Raw genomic sequence first — 18064 nt, forward strand, 5'->3', positions numbered from 1 at the left:
GAGGGGGCCTGCTGGGCTCATCTTCAGGTAGTCCGAGTGAGTCTTCAAAGGAGACTGCGGCACCTCAGTCTTTTTCTCTTTCACTGCTTGCTGGCCATGAGGTGAATGGTTTTTCTCTGCTTCACACTCCCGACCCTGATGTAATGTTTTGCCACAGGCCCAGACTCACAGAGGGGACGAAATCTACAAAACTGTAAGTCAAAACAAACCTCCTTGTAAGTTGATTGTTTCAGGCATTCATTATAGTTACAGAAATCAAACCTTGGAATTTTAATTTTTGTTTAACTATCAAAAAATAAGGGAAATCTAAGGTGCAAAATGATAAGCAGTTGTCCTACCTCCACTTGTGGGGGCATTAGAAAAACTACTTTGATAAGATGTATCAAGAGATCTTAGAAATATTGACCCAGCTTTTGGGATTCCATCCTAAGAATGGAAAGAAAAACTTTATATAGAAAAACTTTATATAGAAAGATTGACTTTTTTTTTTAAGACATGATTTCTCTGTGTAGCCTTGGCTGTCCTGGACTCACTTTGTAGATCAGACTGGCCTGAAATGATCACAGGTATGCACCACTGTACCTGGCAGATTTATTTTATTTTTAAAGAATAAATCATTTATAATGAAAACTGGAGGTAACCTAAATATCCAACAGTAGAAAATTAAGTAATTTTAATATACTGTAGGATTATTATGCATTTTATTAAATATTTTTATAAGACATCATTATAAACACAGAAATACTTGTGTTACTCTGCAAGATGAAAATGGCAAGGTAGAAAATAACATACACCTTACAGACGTAACTGAATATTTTTAATGCATGGTAAGAGGACCAGGAAATATATAATTTAAAAATCATCATATTAAAAATTATCAAGAAATATATCATTTAAGAAACTGTCCTACCCACAAAAAATTTTTAAAAATAAAAAAAAATTGAGGGTAGGATGGAATAATGAATACTTTTCTCTTAATATTCTGCTTTATTGTACAATATGGGTGCTTTGGGTGCATGTATGTCCTGTGCTTGCAGTACCTGTGGACGCTAGAGGAGGACAGTGTATCTCCTGAGCCTGGGGTGACAGACTGTTGGGAACCACCATGCTGGGAATTGAACCCTGGTCCTCTGGAAGAGCAGTCAGTGGTCTTAGCCACTAAACTATCTCTCAAGCCCACCCCTTTATCTGTCCATCTTTTACATTAGCTGTCCCCCTCTGCAGAGGAGGGGAAATGCTTAAGATCTATATCACTGAGTGATTATTTTGGTATGGCCTGTTACCCTCTGGTGGAAGGAGAGCCACTGGTGGCCATTCAGAAGAGAGAAGTGCTTGGAGAGCGATTCCTGGGTGAGGCAGTGTCACCAGAAACCCTCATCTTGCATCTTCCTAACGTTTGTGCTGTAACTGCCCATGCAGGCTCCACCTGAACATGACTACTGTTCAGTCACAGCTCTATTGTAGTCTTTTCAGCTCTGTCCAGTTTCCCTTGTCATTGTCCCCAACATTCTCCGCAAGCTAGCCATCCTCTATCCTAATATGCTAACCCCACTCCTACAGCAGCTGACTTCTTTCATCTCCTTGTTCCATCCCTTCCTACCCAACGCTACCATTTTCCCAGGGCAGCAGCTCTATCTCAATAGGACATTTGCCCAGAAGCCCTGCAATGAATGTGACCTCTGAGCTGAGCCCTCCAAGAATCCAAAACCCACGCCCTTGACCCACCTCCACCACGTGGTTCTCTACCGAGCTTCCCTCACCTACCTAGAGGTGAACGGCAGCCAGCTCCCGTGGTCTCTGTCATCATCTAGTTCTTAGTAATGGCGGTAGCAGAAGCTCTCCAAGTCTCTCCTGAGCCCTCAGTGAATCTCCTTAGCTTTGTCCCCAGACCCCACCCACTGCTCAGCAAGCTGCCATTACCACGAGCCTACCAGCACCACCTTCTCCTGTTTGCTTCAGTGAATTTACTCAAACCGAGTGGTTTGGGGAGGCCAAACTCAGCGTTTCTTAGTAAAATGAAGAAGCTCTCTGTATTTGCATCCTGGATAGGATAAAGAGTCCAGACCCTACAAAGCTGTAAATTAAGAACAGTGATCTTGACTATGTGTTTGGTCCTGGGCATTTGTGGTGATTTGAATAAAAATGGCACCCATAGGTTCATATGTTTGAAATCTTGGTGCACAGTGGAACTGTTTAGAGAAGTTTAAGAGGTGTGGTCTTGTTGGGCTCTGAGGGTACAAAAGCCCACACCAGGTCCAGTCTCTCTCTCCCTGATGCCTATGGATCAGGATGCAAAGCTCTCAGCTACTGCCCTAGCGCCATGCCTGTCTGCTTGCTTCCTACTTTGATGATCACGGACTAACCTTCCAGAACTGTAAGCAAGCCCCCAATTAAATGCTTTCTTTTATGAGAGTTGTCTTGGTCACAGTATCTCTTCACAACAGAACGGTAACTAAGACAGCATTTCACATGGGGAGGTAAATCTAAACTTAAACGAGCCCCATGACAGGCAGTCCCACTTCACAGGTGAAGACACTGCTTGCGTTGACTGCTGATCAAAGCCACAGAGGTGGTCCCTGAAAAACGCAGGTGGGGACCCAAGCCAGGGCTTTGTTACTCACGCAACTTCAGAAGACGTGACCGCAAACTCTATGACTGAGCAGGTCGTTATATTGACCAATGGGAAGACTATAACAAGGGTGGCCACCAGGGAGAGCCCTGTCTCTCTGCAGTGTGGGAGCCACCCCAAAGCCCAGGTGACTGCTGACAGGAGAGCATGTGCAGGCAGCAGAGTTGCAGCTCCTGGGTTTGCAGGAAATTCTGACCAGTGGAGATTTTTATGCCATTTTTGGGCATGCAAATTCAAACTTTTCAAAAAGTTAACTGCCTCAGAAACACACCAGATTACACACTCAGTCCCAATTCTCCGGGTGCCTCTTGGGTCTTTCTTGTGACACATGCTTCTCCCTCTAACATGCCAGGGCCCCTACCTACACGATCTCCAGCATTTCTGCCTTTCTGATGTAGCCATTACCGTCCAGGTCGTACATGCTGAAGGCCCACTTCAGCTTCTGTTCCAGCTTGCCCCTCAGGTCACACTCAGGGCTATGATCAACTCTCTAAAGTCTATTGTCCCGTCTCCATTTGCATCAAAGGTACGAAAGACATGCTCTGCAAATTTGGAAGCATCCCCATAAGGGAAAAAGTTCCCATATATTTTCTTAAACTCTTCCATTGATAAGTGTCCACTGGGGCAGTCTCTCAAGAAGCCTTTGTACCACTCCTGGATCTCATGCTCCGGGAAGTCCGTGATCTCCAGTAAGTCCTGCATGACTTCAGGGCCCAGCTTGCTGTTCTGCTTCACCATTCTGGCCACGAAAATTCAACTGCAGAGAGAAAAGAAAATACACATCATAGTTTGTAGAGCTGTCCTACGTGATTATCAGGTGTTGTTCCTTGGGAAGAGGGAAAAGAGCGTTTTCATGCAGCCTTCCCTGACTGTGTGCGGTGAGGGGCAGCATGTGTGTGTGTGTGTGTGTGTGTGTGTGTGTGTGTGTGTGGCAGCGTGTGTGTGTGTGTGTGTGTGTGTGAGGAAGCATGTGTGAGTGTGTGTGAGTGTGTGTGTGTGTGGCAGCATGTGTGTGTGTGTGTGTGAGGCAGCATGTGTGTGTGTGTGTGTGTGAGGAAGCATGTGTGAGTGTGTGTGTGTGTGTGTGTGGCAGCATGTGTGTGTGTGTGTGGCAGCATGTGTGTGTGTGTGTGTGAGGCAGCATGTGTGTGTGTGTGTGAGGCAGCATGTGTGTGTGTGAGTGTGTGTGTGTGTGGCAGCATGTGTGTGTGTGTGTGTGTGTGTGTGTGTGGCAGCATGTGTGTGCGTGTGTGTGGCAGCATGTGTGTGTGTGTGTGAGGCAGCATGTGTGTGTGTGTGTGAGGCAGCATGTGTGTGTGTGTGTGTGTGAGGCAGCATGTGTGCAGTGTGAGGCAGCATGTGTGTGTGTGTGTGTGTGAGGCAGCATGTGTGCGTGTGTGTGTGTGTGTGTGTGTGTGTGCATGGCAGCATGTGTGTGTGTGGGGGCAGCATGTGTGTGTGTGTGTGTGTGCGGTGCGTGGCAGCATGTGTGTGTGTGTGTGTGTGTGTGTGTGTGCATGGCAGCATGTGTGTGTGTGTGTGTGTGTGTGTGTGTGTGCATGGCAGCATATGTGTGTGTCTGTGTGTGTGTGCGGTGTGTGGCAGCCTGTGTGGTGCAAAGTGCTCACATGGCACCTCCGGAGCCAATGCTACAGTGGAGTCCCATGATGCAACTCAAGCAAGCTTCACCAGGAACATCTCAGATTCACTATGTGTTTGATTTTGAGTTAATTGAAAACTATTTTTAGATTTACTTGTTTATGTGCTTGAGAGTTTAGTCTGCATAATGTGTTTGATTTCATCCTCCTGTGGTTAGTGCCTGAGGTTAGAAGAGGGATCCCCTAGAAGTGGAATTATGGATAGTTGTGAGCAGACTATCCAGGGAACTGAACTGGGGTCCTCTGGAAGAGCAGCAAGTACTCTTAAGCCCTGAGCCACCTCTCCAGACCTGGAATTAATATTGCCAATTGCTCACATCCTCCATATTCCCTGGTGGGATCTTCTGTGGAGTCCTGACCTACAGCAGAGAGCTTTGCCCTACAGTGGCCCAGGAGGCCGGGATGCTGGGCAGGTGAGATTATTTGATGCATTTTCCACACAAATCACAGTCTCACAGCATGCATGGGTTTAGCAGGATTTATCTCCACTGTACATTAAGGAGTGTTTGTATTTTTAAGTATTTTTTCATTGAAAAAGGTTTATTCACTTATGTGTACGTATATGTTTGAATATACAGAGGCCAAATGAGGGTATCACATGGTCTTTGCTGCTACCCTTCACCTATTTCTTTAAGAAAGGGTGGGGGCAGGTTTTTTTTAGGCTAGGCTGGAAACCAGCCAGCAAGTTCCAGCAATCCTCCTGTCTCCGCCTCTCCCAGAGATGGGGTTACAGATCTGTACTGTATGTCCACTGATTGCGTGGTGCTTGGATCTGAGCTGGGAACCTCATGGGTATACAGCAAGGGCTTAACTGCTGAGCTGCCTCCCTAGCACCATGTTTCCATTTGTAAAGTAGAAGTATACACTCCCGTGTTACTCTTTTCTTGGCACGGTGTGGGGGAGGAAGTGCCTTCCATGGGGGTGGAGGTGTCGCTCTCAATACTGGCTTCCACTCACATATCCAGTTAGTGTTCATTCAGCCTTTCTCAGACTTCCAGAGATGTGGATGCCAAGAGTGAGATGTGACCTTTCCCTTAGGACACTCAGCCGTCGGTACACAGGGGGTGGTGGTGGCAGTGAGGGGACCCATGGAGGCAGAAGACTGGGTCCGGTGCGGTGGTACATGGGTGGTACATGGAGGAGGGACACTCTGGGGGAGGCTAGAAAGGGGCAGAGGTGCCATCACAGGACATTGCTCAGAGGGGATAATGCCTGACTTTAGTCACGAGCTTTCGGACTGTTGTGTAGTGTTCTAGTTTCCTGTCTGTGAATGATAAAATTCTCTAACGAAAATCAACTTAGTGGAAGAAGGGTTTGTTTCAGCTTGCAGGCCACACTCCTCCACTGAGGGTAGCCAGGGAAGGAACATAAGCAGGAACTTGAAGCAGGGACTGTGACAGACTGCTGCTTGCTGGCTTCCTTGAAGGCTCAAACCATCTTAGAGAATGGTGCTGCCCACAGTGGTGTAAGGCCTTCTATATCAATTAGCAATCAAGACAATTCTCCAAAAATATACCCATAAGCCAATCTGCTCTAGGCAATTCCTCTCCCAATTGCCTCTAGGATGCTTGGGTGACAGGCAGTGCTCAGTAGGACTTGTAGTCTGTATATACCCCTTCACACAGAAGCGGCTCTGCCCTTTCACTTCAGACGACCTGAAGGACAACAACCTGACCTCTGATTTTTCGTTTTGGGATTCTTGTCATTTGTATTTGTCTCTCCTGCTGCTGTCTACTCTGCAGGCAGATCTTAATGGCTGTTAGGCTTTGCCTCTCCAAGGTCCATCACAAAACACACTGTGAACTAAAGGCAAACAAACAAACAAACAAACAAAAAACAAAACTAAAGAACAAGTAGGAAAAGCATCATGGGTAATCAGAAGGATGACTAATTACTAGATGGACACAGATGCTAGACTTGGAAGACTAGTCTCCCGGAAGCAGGCTGGCTTTCTGGTGCTATTCATCGTGCTGGAAAGCACCAGGTGCTTGGAGTTACACCTTGGTCTCAGGGCCTCTGATACCAAACTGTTTCTGAGGCCCTCATTCACGAAATTCCTACCGGGCAGCATTTGTGTGGCTCACAGGGCTCAAATTTCGTTTGTAAAATCCATAGATCAGGAAATAGGGATCGTCATCAATCACCTGACTGGTTAGTTTTGACTTTAGGTACTTGTAACTGATACATAAAATTGAACATATGTGGCTTCCAATGTGAAGTTTTTATAGAGACATGCCTAATGTGATGATTAAATTGGGCATATGCATATTCAGCCTCGCAAACACTCACCATGTCATTGTGATGAGAGCATTCATCTTCCTTCCTAGCTATTTGAAAACACAATACATTAATGATACCCCCTACTTTGCAGAACACCGGAGCCTAAGCCCCCCATCGAGCTGTGGCACACCCTATCTCACTCCTTTCTAGGATCTGAGTTCTGCATTGAGGTGGGAACCCGACTCAGCTCACATACAAGCTACCTCTGAGGGGTAGGTTGAAGAGGGTGTTCCTTCAACCTACAACAGCTGCAAGGAGACCTCATCCAGGTCCCTACATTTATACAGAGACAAATTAACTTACAGATGAAGCCCAGATTGAATAACAATCCAGTAACGTTCACTTTCCTCCTCTGGAAGTGAAAATCCTCCCAAATGAAGAGGGAGCAGTTTATGAGAATTTTAAAACCCTCATTTGGTTGTGACATTGGCAATTTGCCTGAGGCCAGAAACAAAAGTTGATACATAATGCATAGGTTTGAAGGGAACCAAAACACTTAATGAAATTTACAAGTGATTTCAAGTTCTTTCAGGATCTCTGTAGACCTCCCCTCTTGGTGGATGCCATGGCTTCCAATCAGATTGCCACTATCCAGTTTTGTTATATGCAAATCATCTGGTACCTGAGTTAGGAGGGGATTGCTATTTTAATATTTCAATCTACCTATTCAAATAAATCATTTCTTTTCCTGTAGAAACAAAGTTCTATTTCTTAAAAACCAACTTAATGTCCTTTTCCAACCTTTACAGAGTACTTCTCACTTATTAGCTGCTTTATACAAGGAACAAATTGCCTCAACATTTTGGCTAAGTCTCTCACAAGACTAATCTGTGTGCAGCTATTTTTCAGTAAACACTAATTAAAGCACATTAACAAACTCATTAACACAGAAAGACCGTAACACAAAGAATAGAGCATAGCTTGGTTGTTTGGGAAGCAGGTGTTTGCAGCTTAGTCCAGTCTTCATCTCTGTAGTTGTCAACAAATACTTGACTGAGGACTGGTGTCTCAACCTGAGGAAGCCATCTACCCTTGCTTAGTCGGACACACGACAAAAGCCTGAGAGACCCATGACAGGCTTTCGTTCACTGGGTAGAGAGGCCTGAAGGTTGTTTGCCTGTGGGAAACAGGACTGTGTGCCTATTTGAATCCAAAGAAGGGCACAGAGAATACTGTCAGGGAAATACTACATTAAATAACAGTCGGGGAAAAAAACTGCAGAAGCAACAGTTTCACCTTGGGTCAAATCTTCTTCATCTCTGCACACAGTCATTAACTGATTTTGAGCATAATGGGACAACTGCTCAGGACATAGAAGTGAAGTGCTTGTGTTCAGGGACTGGAGAGAGTTCATTAGGAAGAAGCACTCCCCTTTCAGAGGACGTGAGTTCCGTTCCTACCACCCACAGTCCACATTAGGAGGCTCACAATTGCCTGTACCTCCATTCCTAGGATATCTGCCATGAACAACGGCACACACATGCACATATATAGACATAAACAAAATAAGATTCTTTTAAAAAGAAAACATTTAGGTTCAAAGGCTAGTTCTGTTGTTTAATGGTTGAACAAACCATTTAATTTGGGGGTGCATCTCAGTGAAATGAATTCAATACTGCAATTTCACTGCCTTGATATGAGAATTCAATGAGGTGGTCACACATATAAAGTTATAGTATTGAATTAGGAATGGTTTTCATCGTAACCATAAAGACTGGTGTGTTGCGAGTTTGGTCCCCAGTGGTACTGAAATGAAAGAGCTGTTAAAAGTGAGGTCCAGTAGAAGGTAGGTAGGTAATGGTATTCCTCCATCACAAATGATGTAATGCTCCTTTGAAGGAGAGAGGGTGAATCCCATGGATTACTTCCTGAGACAATGGGTTATTACAAAAGAGCTGGCCTGGCCTCTTTCCCAGATCCCGGTTTCTCACCTTGCCATGTGACCTCCCTCTCTGTCATATGTGTTTCTACCATGTTGTGATATGATCTGAAGGCTCTAACCAGAGGTCAAACAGACAGAATCTGAGAATCTGCCCAGGTGAAATCTTCAACTCTAGACTTATAAAAGTCTCTGTGTCAATATTTACCACCTAATCGTAGTCTTCCAACCTTTAAAACTATGAAGTAAATGTCCTTTCTGTGTGAATACAGCCCCAGATATTTGTTTTCGCAAAATAAGAGACTAAGACAATGGTCCCTCACACATTACTCTGTAGCATCTTAGCCACCTGTGATAGGCAGGGCAGGCTTTCTCCATTTTATTAGCAAAGAGATCAAAACTCAGAAAAACTAATTGACACGACCTAGGTCAAACAGCTTGTGGAGAAGCCATGAGCCTAGACTGCTGTCCATTGGCTTTCACTCTGCCCTATATCCTTTATGAACATGCAGAAATTACAACAGTTTAATAAAGAGTTAGAAGGAAGCAGATGAAAAGGAGCAGACAGTCTCCTGTTGTAACCCCTTTACACCACAAATAGGTACTGAGTATCTGTCGGGAGAGACACAAGACAGGGGACAGGTAGGCAAAGAGCCTTTTATGGAGTTTATAGTTGGCGGCAAGAGACATACAGAAAGAAAAAAACAGTAAGAGAAGTGTTGGGTGTACATGTGCAGTGGAGAAGGTAAAGAGTAGAAGGGGGAGTGCCCGGAGGGTTAGAATTTCAAATGAGAAGTCAGAGAAGACCTCACTGAGAATGTGCCATGGCCAGAGCAGAGCAGTGAGAAGGTCACATGGGTAGTGAGAGCAGCTAGCTAAATTGTTCTGAACAGGGTCTTAGCATGACCCAGAATGTGGCAGAGTGGAAACATGAGAATTGAGAACAGTGGGGCCATTGGGCCAGTGCTGTGGACATTGTGCTGAGACAGACTAAAAAGAGAAAAACCGAGGGGGGCCAGTGAGGAAGGCCCTGTGTTGGAGTAACCTTCCTTCACATTGTGTGAGGAAACGTCTCTGGACTGTTCTGACAGAGAACTCAGTGCTGGCAGGATACTGCTATTGTCAATTCTGTGTCCCACCACTGGGTGTTCTAGTTTGTGAATGTTTGACTTTCCTCATTTACCTAGAGGCACTCTAAAAGATGTTCAAGTGTTCTCTTACTGCTGTTTGGTTATAATAAAGAGCTAATGACCAATTTCTGGAGCAGGAAGTAGAGGACAGAGCTTCGAGAGAGAGAGAGAGAGAGGAAGTCTGGGATAAGAAGGCAAATATGAAGGTTTTGGAACAGACACAGAAGAGAGCAGAAGGGCAGAGCAGAGCAGAGGTCATAGGCAAGAATAGTTGGGTCAAGTCTAGATGGTAGATGAGAATCTGCCCAGGTGAAGTCCTCAACTTTAGACTTATAAAAGTCTCTGTGTCATTATTTACCACTGGTGGGTTGGAGGAAGTCCTATAGCCCTTCAGTGACCTAGACACAGGCTGTGCTGGCTGGAAGGGTGGTTACAGCAGGAGAAGGGACATGTAGCTGGATTCTAGGCAGCGGCCTTGGGTTGTAAAGTAGAGAACAATAGCAACAAACAGAACTTCAGCTGGATGCTGAGTGTCTGGCCTCAGTAGCTCCAAGGATTGACACAAAGTTGGGGAAAATACAGAAACAGGGCTTTTCGGTGAGTCAGGGCACATGGTAATCCCTAGATGTCTACTAAAAGTGCAGCTGCAGAAGACGAGCTGCTGAGAGCCCAGAAGTCTGGAGTCAGGAGTCCATGGAGCCAGCAGCAGACAGAGCTTACAACACTCAGTCTCGGAAGCCAATTCTCCTGAAGACTGGGTCCTTATCACTGTGACATTCGGACCTTAAACAATGGGATGGAACCGGCAAAGGAGAGTGAGGAGGCAGAGCTAGTGGGAACATACAAAGAGTCTGAGTCCTACCCCTCAGTGGGCATGCTTCACACCCAGTTCTGCCCATCAACCCTAGTTCAAGGCTGCCCTGAAAGCTCCTGGCTTCCTACTGAATCTTGTCAGCTTTCCCAGATTCCCATCTGCTCCATCTCAGTAAAAGCCTCCCCCCTGCCTCCAGTTGCTCACCCCAGAACTCAAGGATCGCCTGTGACTTCTTTCACTTTAATTCCATTGGCATGGGACATTGATTTTCTAATCAAAATTTCAAATCCACCTTGCCTACCATCTTCATCACCACCCCAGTGAAGACGACAGTGGTCCTCACTGCTCCTCTAAGACCTTCCTTGCCTGAGCTCTTTTCATCTAATTTCCTTTCTTCTTATCCCAGTTCTCATCTATTTTCCACTCAGCGCCTACGATGACTTTCTAAAAACACAAGCCATACTATGTCATACCACTGCTACGTTCTCTCTCTTGCTTGCTTTGGATTTCGAGATAGGGTGTAGGAGCAGAAGTTGGCTTCAAATTTGAAATGTATTCTGTGCCACATGCCTGTCTTCTCAAAATCCTACAGGGCTCCCCATTACCCTCAGATTGTGTGGTCTGTACTCCCTCTGCTTGCCCACAAGCTGTGCAGATCCTGAGTAGACTCCTGCAGTCTTTCCACTGCAGACACCTGGCTCACTTAATGATCTTTGTTTCAGTTCCGCTTTTCCCCAGGTGGGTCCATGTCCCGCAGGTGCTTCATTAAACACTGACATCCTATTTTCAATAGTTTCCTCCAAGAAGGGTAGTGTGGAATTTCTTAACTTATTTTGGGCTACACCCAATCTTCCAGGGGGAAGAGAAAGAGAGGAAGAAAGAAAGAAGGAAGGAAGGAAGGAGGGAGGAAGGAAGGGAAGGAAGGAAGAAGAAGGAAGAAAGAAAAAAGTGTAGAGTTTGGTCAGAGATGGAAAAGAAAAACATGTGAAGCCAGTTTTTCCATCAAAGAAGAAAAGAAATCACAACCCCAAACAAAATAAACAAAAACCCCACCCCTCCTCCAGTAAAGGCAATGGCGACTAGCCGATGTTCTTTCAAGGGCAAGACCTCCCTTCTTCCCTTCTGCATCTGAGCAGGGAAGGAGGAAGCCTTGCACTTCTGTGATTCCCCAAAAGGTTTTGAAAACTCTGTAGCTTCATTCCTCAGCTCCCAGAATTAGATTTTCCAGGGAAAAGCCCATAACTTACCCTAGACAGCCTGGCTAACTTTGGAGGGGAAGTCTCAATGTAAGCTGCACTGTGGTCTCCTAAAATGGTATTTGTAAGGTGCTAGCAGCTGAAGTCAAGTCTGCTGCATCCAAAACAAAGAATCCCCAGAAAAGAGCAGGGTGATGAAAAACGTCTGTCCCCTGTGGAAGCTTCATCCTGTCCACTAAGCATGGTTTTGACTCTTCTGTTTCAACTACAAAAACACAACTAGAAAAATGTCAGGAAAATTATAAACGCTATGGATGAATGGAGAGGTGTGCTGTTTTTCATGACTTGTTTTAGATGCCATCTGACTGATGGTTAAAATCCTCAAATTCATTTCTAGGCTGTCTGTCTATGGTTCTCAGTGGAGAAAAGCATGACTGGGCAAGAAGCCGAGGGACCTCTGTTCCCTCAGAACTTCCCTTCAATAAACTCAGCGGAGTGTGACAGGAGGCCACCCAAACCAACACAAGGACACAGGCAGATTAGGAAATTAAACAGTGATGCCTCAAGGAAGAGGTGAGGTATGAAAGGAGGACTGGGGAGCTGTGTGATAGCCCTCGACCACATTTTTCTCCTCCAGCCTGTGGTATGGGCACAGGACTCGCAGCTTGCTGAAGAGGTTGGCGAGATGGCACCACAGTTAAATGAGCTTGCTGCTCTTGCAGAGGACCATTTCAGTTTTCACTGAAAAGTGGACCATTCAGTTTCCACACCCAAATGGCAGCTCACAGCTACAGTTTTAGGGGACCTCTTCTGGCCTCTTTGGACCCGTGCACACAGGTGATACACATAAATTCACACAGGCTGGCACACAAAAATGATAAAGAAAAAGAAAACTTATGTGGCTTGCTGAAGTCATTTGAACAAATGTACAAAGCCACTGCTTACAGTGAAGTCTCTTTCCCAGGAGAATGGCCCGTATGTCTTGAGTGATGTCACACACCTGCGCCCACTTTCCCTGCAAAAGGACATCAGCTGAACTGGCACAGAAAATGCTCTTGCCCTGGAGGCTTGATTGATAGTTTTTTTTATGTCCCCTGAGGCATGAGATGAGGCCCAGGTTTGCTCTGGGTGAGCTCAGGGGTAACAGTTTCTAAGGCATTGGAGACCTTGCATTTTAGGCTAGGCAAGGATTGGCCTTTGGCTCTTTCCAAAGTTTTCTTTTTTACATTAATGTCAATAAAACATGTATTTTGATAAAAAAATCTAAATAAAGCATTGTCTAACAATATTCTAACCTCCTCTTAAAATATAGAAACATTACTTTTAACTAAGCTCATCACCAAAGACTGCATCATTTTAGTAGTTTCTTGCTATCTGCATGGGATACATTCTGAGATCCTGTGTGGATGCCTAAATCCAAAGAGAGTACCAATCCTATTCATAGCTATGCTGGTTTTCATATACATATATATCAATGATAAAGTTTAATTTATAAGTTGGAAACAAGAGATTAATAAAAACTTACAAGAAAATAAGGCAATTGTACTGCAATAAAGGCCATTGAATTGTTTGTTGCTAGAGTTTTCCATGAAGCAGTTTTGGATATAGGTGGACATAGGTAACAGACACTGCCAGCAGGTGAGGTGGAGGAACAATGTGACTGGCTGTAAAACATTTCACAACCTGTGCTTGGTGGCTCACGCCTTAACCAGCACTCAGGAGGTGTGTGTAGGGGGGGGAGAGGGCTCTGCAAGCTCAGACCAGCTTGGTCTACTAGTGCATTCTCGGCCAGCTGGAGTCATATGGTGAATAACTTTCTTTGAAAAAAAAAATCTAAGGAATAAGAGGCTGTAAAAAATGAGAAACCAACTAGCCTGAAAGCACGTTAGAGAAAACAGCCAGCTTCTCAGGCATCCCTTCTGCCGTCAGCTGGTCATCCAGCTCATGTCTGGTTCTACCCTTCCTGCATAATCCATGGTCAGCATTTGGAGGCTCATTTACCCCGTCCATGTAAATGAGCCATGAGTTAGTGGACAGGCCCCATGAGATGGTCACTGTCCAGGCCTATTCGTACTATACAGCTGACCCAGCACAGAGACCGTGTGAGTGTCAGAAGTCAAGAGCTTTGGAGAAAGTCCCTATGTCCATGGCCACTTGACTGCTGTGGCAGACTTGACTACAGCCACATTATGGGGTAAGGCTGGGGGTACACTGTGGCCTCAATAGTCTCTCAGGGTTGCCGCAGTCCAACCAGATGGAGTTGCTTGGAATTCTGATCTCAAGCAATGTCTGCTCAGCTTAAGGCACTAAATATTCTTATTTTTAATCACAAACTATGGCTTAACAGTAATCACTGTGACAGCAGAAAGGGCACAGAGCTTCCTAGACTAGGGGAGCAAACAGATCAGTTTCAGCCATCCAGGCCAATTTGCTTACCAGCAGCTGGAGGACCAGAGGCTCATGTCCCCAATTTTAGACTTCCTCTGGGGGCCACAAATGCATTTAGTAAATGGCTCCAGGCCCCATAGAGTCCAAGAATAGTTCATAATTTTTAAAATTTATTTGGCATATGGCTTCCGGGCTTAGAAGGGATAGTTCTATAAAAATACTCCTACATGGGGTAAGGAAGTAGCAAGAGTCTGCGGTTTGGGACATAGTTCATAGAAGTTTTATTAATATTTTTCTTTGAAAGTCTGTGATTTCACTCCAAGGATGAGAGTTATGAAGCAATGAACAGCCGTGACATGCAGCTGTGGTCCCAGGGGAGGGTGACCTATCTGCTCCCACCTCCACCCCTGCTGTTTCCCCTGGCTGGGAGGTTTCTGTTGTTTGAATGGCTGATTATGCTAAAATGTATTCTGGGATTCCTCATCCTGACTAGCATGGCAGGATATACTATCTATCTACAAAACACGTGCAACAGTTGTGTTTTGGATGTAGAGCACGAGACACCCATTGACCAGATAGGAGAAGTTATGGAGTGCCTTATGTGATGCTCCTGCAGGGTAGGTGACAACTAAATCAGAGTCACTATTATAGCAGTGTATCATGTGGCCCTGGGGACACGTCTCCTCCTCTTAGTTACTATACAGTAATTAGGCACAATTGACACCTATGTCCTCATGCTGTCCAGAGGACTGAATGAGAGAAAGAGAACCTCCTGCTGCTGAGCGATGGAAAAAAAAATCAACATCATGCCTGGCTCCAGCAGATGTTCAATAAACACCATTAACCTAAGTAAGATAAGGGTACTGTCCCATTGGCATACTTATAGAAACAAGTGCTCCAAGGGTGTGAAGGAATTCTCCCTCTTGCCCAGTGTCCAGGAAGGTGATGCACAAAGAAAAAGAGCAGGAGCCATTTCTCTCTAGCCTGACTCCCATTTGGGTCATTACCTAGCTATGAAAAATCTTTGTGGGTCTGTACTCCAGGAGGCTAGCCCCTAGGTCAATGTTTTCCATGTGGTGGTCATTATGACAACCAGAAATGAAGTGCATGGGTCCCCTGGGAGTTGTAGCTGATGAGAAGGGCTCTGGATTTCATCCTGCCTTCCCTTCTGGTTCTGGGGAGGCTATGGCTCTGTAGCAAGATACCATGGATGCTTGATGAGCGCCACAAAACAATGACTTTAGCCATGTGACTCTGGAGTTACAGAGCAAAAGTGGTGCTGAATACCTTCTGCAGGCAGAGCCTTTAGCTCCCTGACACCAGTGGTGCCCCCCACTGGCTTTCCTGGATGCTCCTGTTCCATCAGATCTCCTTTATATATGGTAGCCATGTTCTGTACCCCAAAAGGCTGCTCTTTCTACCTAGTTGCCTCCATTTTCTAAATGCCCACTGACCCAACTCACACATACTCAACCCAAATAGAACAGCTCTTTCTCCAGAGACCTCTGGTCATCCAGAGGGCTTCCTTTACACACTGCAGTCACATCTTGCATTTAGCTACATCTGGAATTAGTTATTTACATTTTGTTCCAGATCAGCTTCTCCAGCCAGATGTTAAACCAATTGCAGGAGAGTCTGTCTTGTTTTGTGTTTTCTTTCTCATACTGTGAGAGGAAGTAGTGAGGCAGGCATGATGAGCAGGAGGGAAGGGGTGTCATGTAGATAGGTCCTTTTTGTTGTTCAGTACATCCTGACTAGGCGGGCAGAGAATAACACACAAGGTAATCAGGGAAACTACTGTCTCCTGGTAGGTAAAATACTGCTTTGTGGCTTGACATCTTGAGGTGAAGTAGTTTTGTGCCACCATCTTAGAAATGGAAAGGATAGGGCACTTTCTTGTGGCCCACATAGGCCCACCAGAGAAGATCCCAACAACCAAGGGAGGAAAAGCCACAGTGAGCAACATCTTAGCTCCAGAGCATGCTGAGTGCAATGGGGTGAAATGAAGGTGGTACCCAAGAGGAAGAACTAAGCACTGATGTCAAAGGAGGTAGGGGCCTATAAGAAACTTCTTAAATGTCCACACTGGAGAACTCACTTGTGTAATTTGCTTTGCTTAAACCATGTGTCTCTCAGCTGAAGTCTTTCTTTGAAGAGACAAGAAGATGATGCCTGCTTAGGAGGTATCTGCTGTCACTGACAAGCTGATGACTGTTGTCATGGACAGGCATTTCTTCTGCTGTGGCTCCCTTATTCCACTCAAGGTTGGGCTCTTTGCCCACCTGGACAAAGGCATACAGTACTCTGTTCTTACATAGCTACGGAAAAAGAGATGCATTCCTTGAAGAACCCAGTCCACACTAACAAGGAACCAACACTGTACAGGCAGGACCACACCACAGCTCTTCTACTCACATGACAAGAAAAATACATAGTGTTTCTAATCTTATCCTTTATGGTCTTCTCCGAGAAGACTCAATATTGGCTACATGTCCTATCGTGAGTTTGCTCTCAGTTCAAAGCAGCTAGAAGAGAACCCATCTTCACTACCCATGCCTCGCCTCTTTCACGATAACACCAATATCACCTTTCCAGCGGTGTTTCTCCTCAGATCCCTAGTTAAAATCGTAACGACAGGTCTTCCTTGAGTACTTTACTGTCTGCCTTAGTACTTTCAACCTCCAGCACACTAACAGCTTTATTATATTTATTGCTTAGCTTTCTCTACTAAAATGGAGGCTTCATGAAGTCACAGATTTGGTTTTGTTTTGTTCACAGTCCCCACAATCCCAATACTGTGGGACAAGATTTAGAACAAACTAGTTACTCAATAAAAACCTATTGATTGACTTATAACTCAGTTTGCTCAGTTTTCATTTGATTTGTTCTTTTTTGCTTCTCAGCCTTCTGTTCAGCTTATAAAAATTCTTAGTAAAACAGAGAATACTACTTTTACAATCAAACCAGCTGATGTTTTAAATACACTCATTCTTACACCAACATTGACTGACTCAGAGCACATGCCTATCAGTGCCCTGCGTAACAAACTCAAGTGAAATATAGTACCTTCTTGTATAAATTTACAGAATGTTCACACTATTTTTTCAGTAGATGATTGAAATATTGTGTGAAAGAGAATCTCCATATTAAAGAATCAGAGTAAAGATTTAAGTATTAGCCTAAGGTTAGGTAGCCGAGGGTCAGTGGCAGAGGCAGAATGCTTTGCACTCTCCTTTGTCAGCACAGGGACTGGAAGAAATCAGAGTAGAGGCTTAGGGAGGGTGGTGTGTGTGCGTGTGTGTGTGTGCGCACACATCTTTCTGTTTGTTTGTGTACTCTCTGGTTGCTATTTTTATTCCATATTCAGAGAAAGTAAAATCTAAAGGAATCCATGCTGAATGTATAGCCACAAAGTAATTAGAATGCATCCAAGTGAAGGCTCCAGCATCTGAAGGACAAGCTGTGGGTGCAACCAGGACAAACCAGCGTTATTTTTAGGGCACCTCTGGTATGTCTGGGTGGGCTTACTCAGAGATCATCGTGTGAGCCCACCTCATCACTGTCACACCAGAGAGCTCAAAAATGTTTCCTGTTCCTTCTAGATGCTAATAAGAGTCTGCCTGAACTCCCATGGATGTCTCCAGTCCTCATGTTACAGCAAATGCCATCAGATAGGGCACAGCACTAGAATAAATCAATCAAGCCGTCAATCAAAAAGGGAAGGAAGAAAGGAAGGAAGGAATGAAGGAAGAAAGAAAGGTTTCCAAGTGTCTGTAAGTAGGTCAAACAAGGTTCCGTGCTTCTCTTGTCCCTCACACCTGAGCTGAGGACAGCTAAGGCAGTATCAGACTTACAGCATTAGTTACTGTTTTCATAGTGGTGGCAGAATATTTGACAGAGGCAACTTGAGCAGGATTTATTTTGGCTCATGGTTCAAAGGGACGGCCCGTTATGGTGGAGCGGCTCAGTCTGTGGTGGTGGAGCTGGTGACTGATCACTTCATGGAGGCCAATTAGAAATAAAGATCTCAGGCAGAAACCAGAAGCGAATGCCCTTAGAGCCCCCTGCAGTGGCTTAGCTTGCCAGGTAG

The 18064-nt window shown here is 45.1% G+C and overlaps 1 pseudogene; it reads right to left on the minus strand.

The window, feature by feature from the left end:
- Window positions 1-253: 253 nt before the first annotated feature.
- LOC132650869 (neurocalcin-delta-like) overlaps window positions 254-18064 on the minus strand; it is an 81630-nt pseudogene continuing 63819 nt past the window's right edge.

The sequence above is a fragment of the Meriones unguiculatus genome, assembly GCF_030254825.1.
Source record: "Meriones unguiculatus strain TT.TT164.6M chromosome 13 unlocalized genomic scaffold, Bangor_MerUng_6.1 Chr13_unordered_Scaffold_34, whole genome shotgun sequence".
Classification (NCBI taxonomy): domain Eukaryota; kingdom Metazoa; phylum Chordata; class Mammalia; order Rodentia; family Muridae; genus Meriones; species Meriones unguiculatus.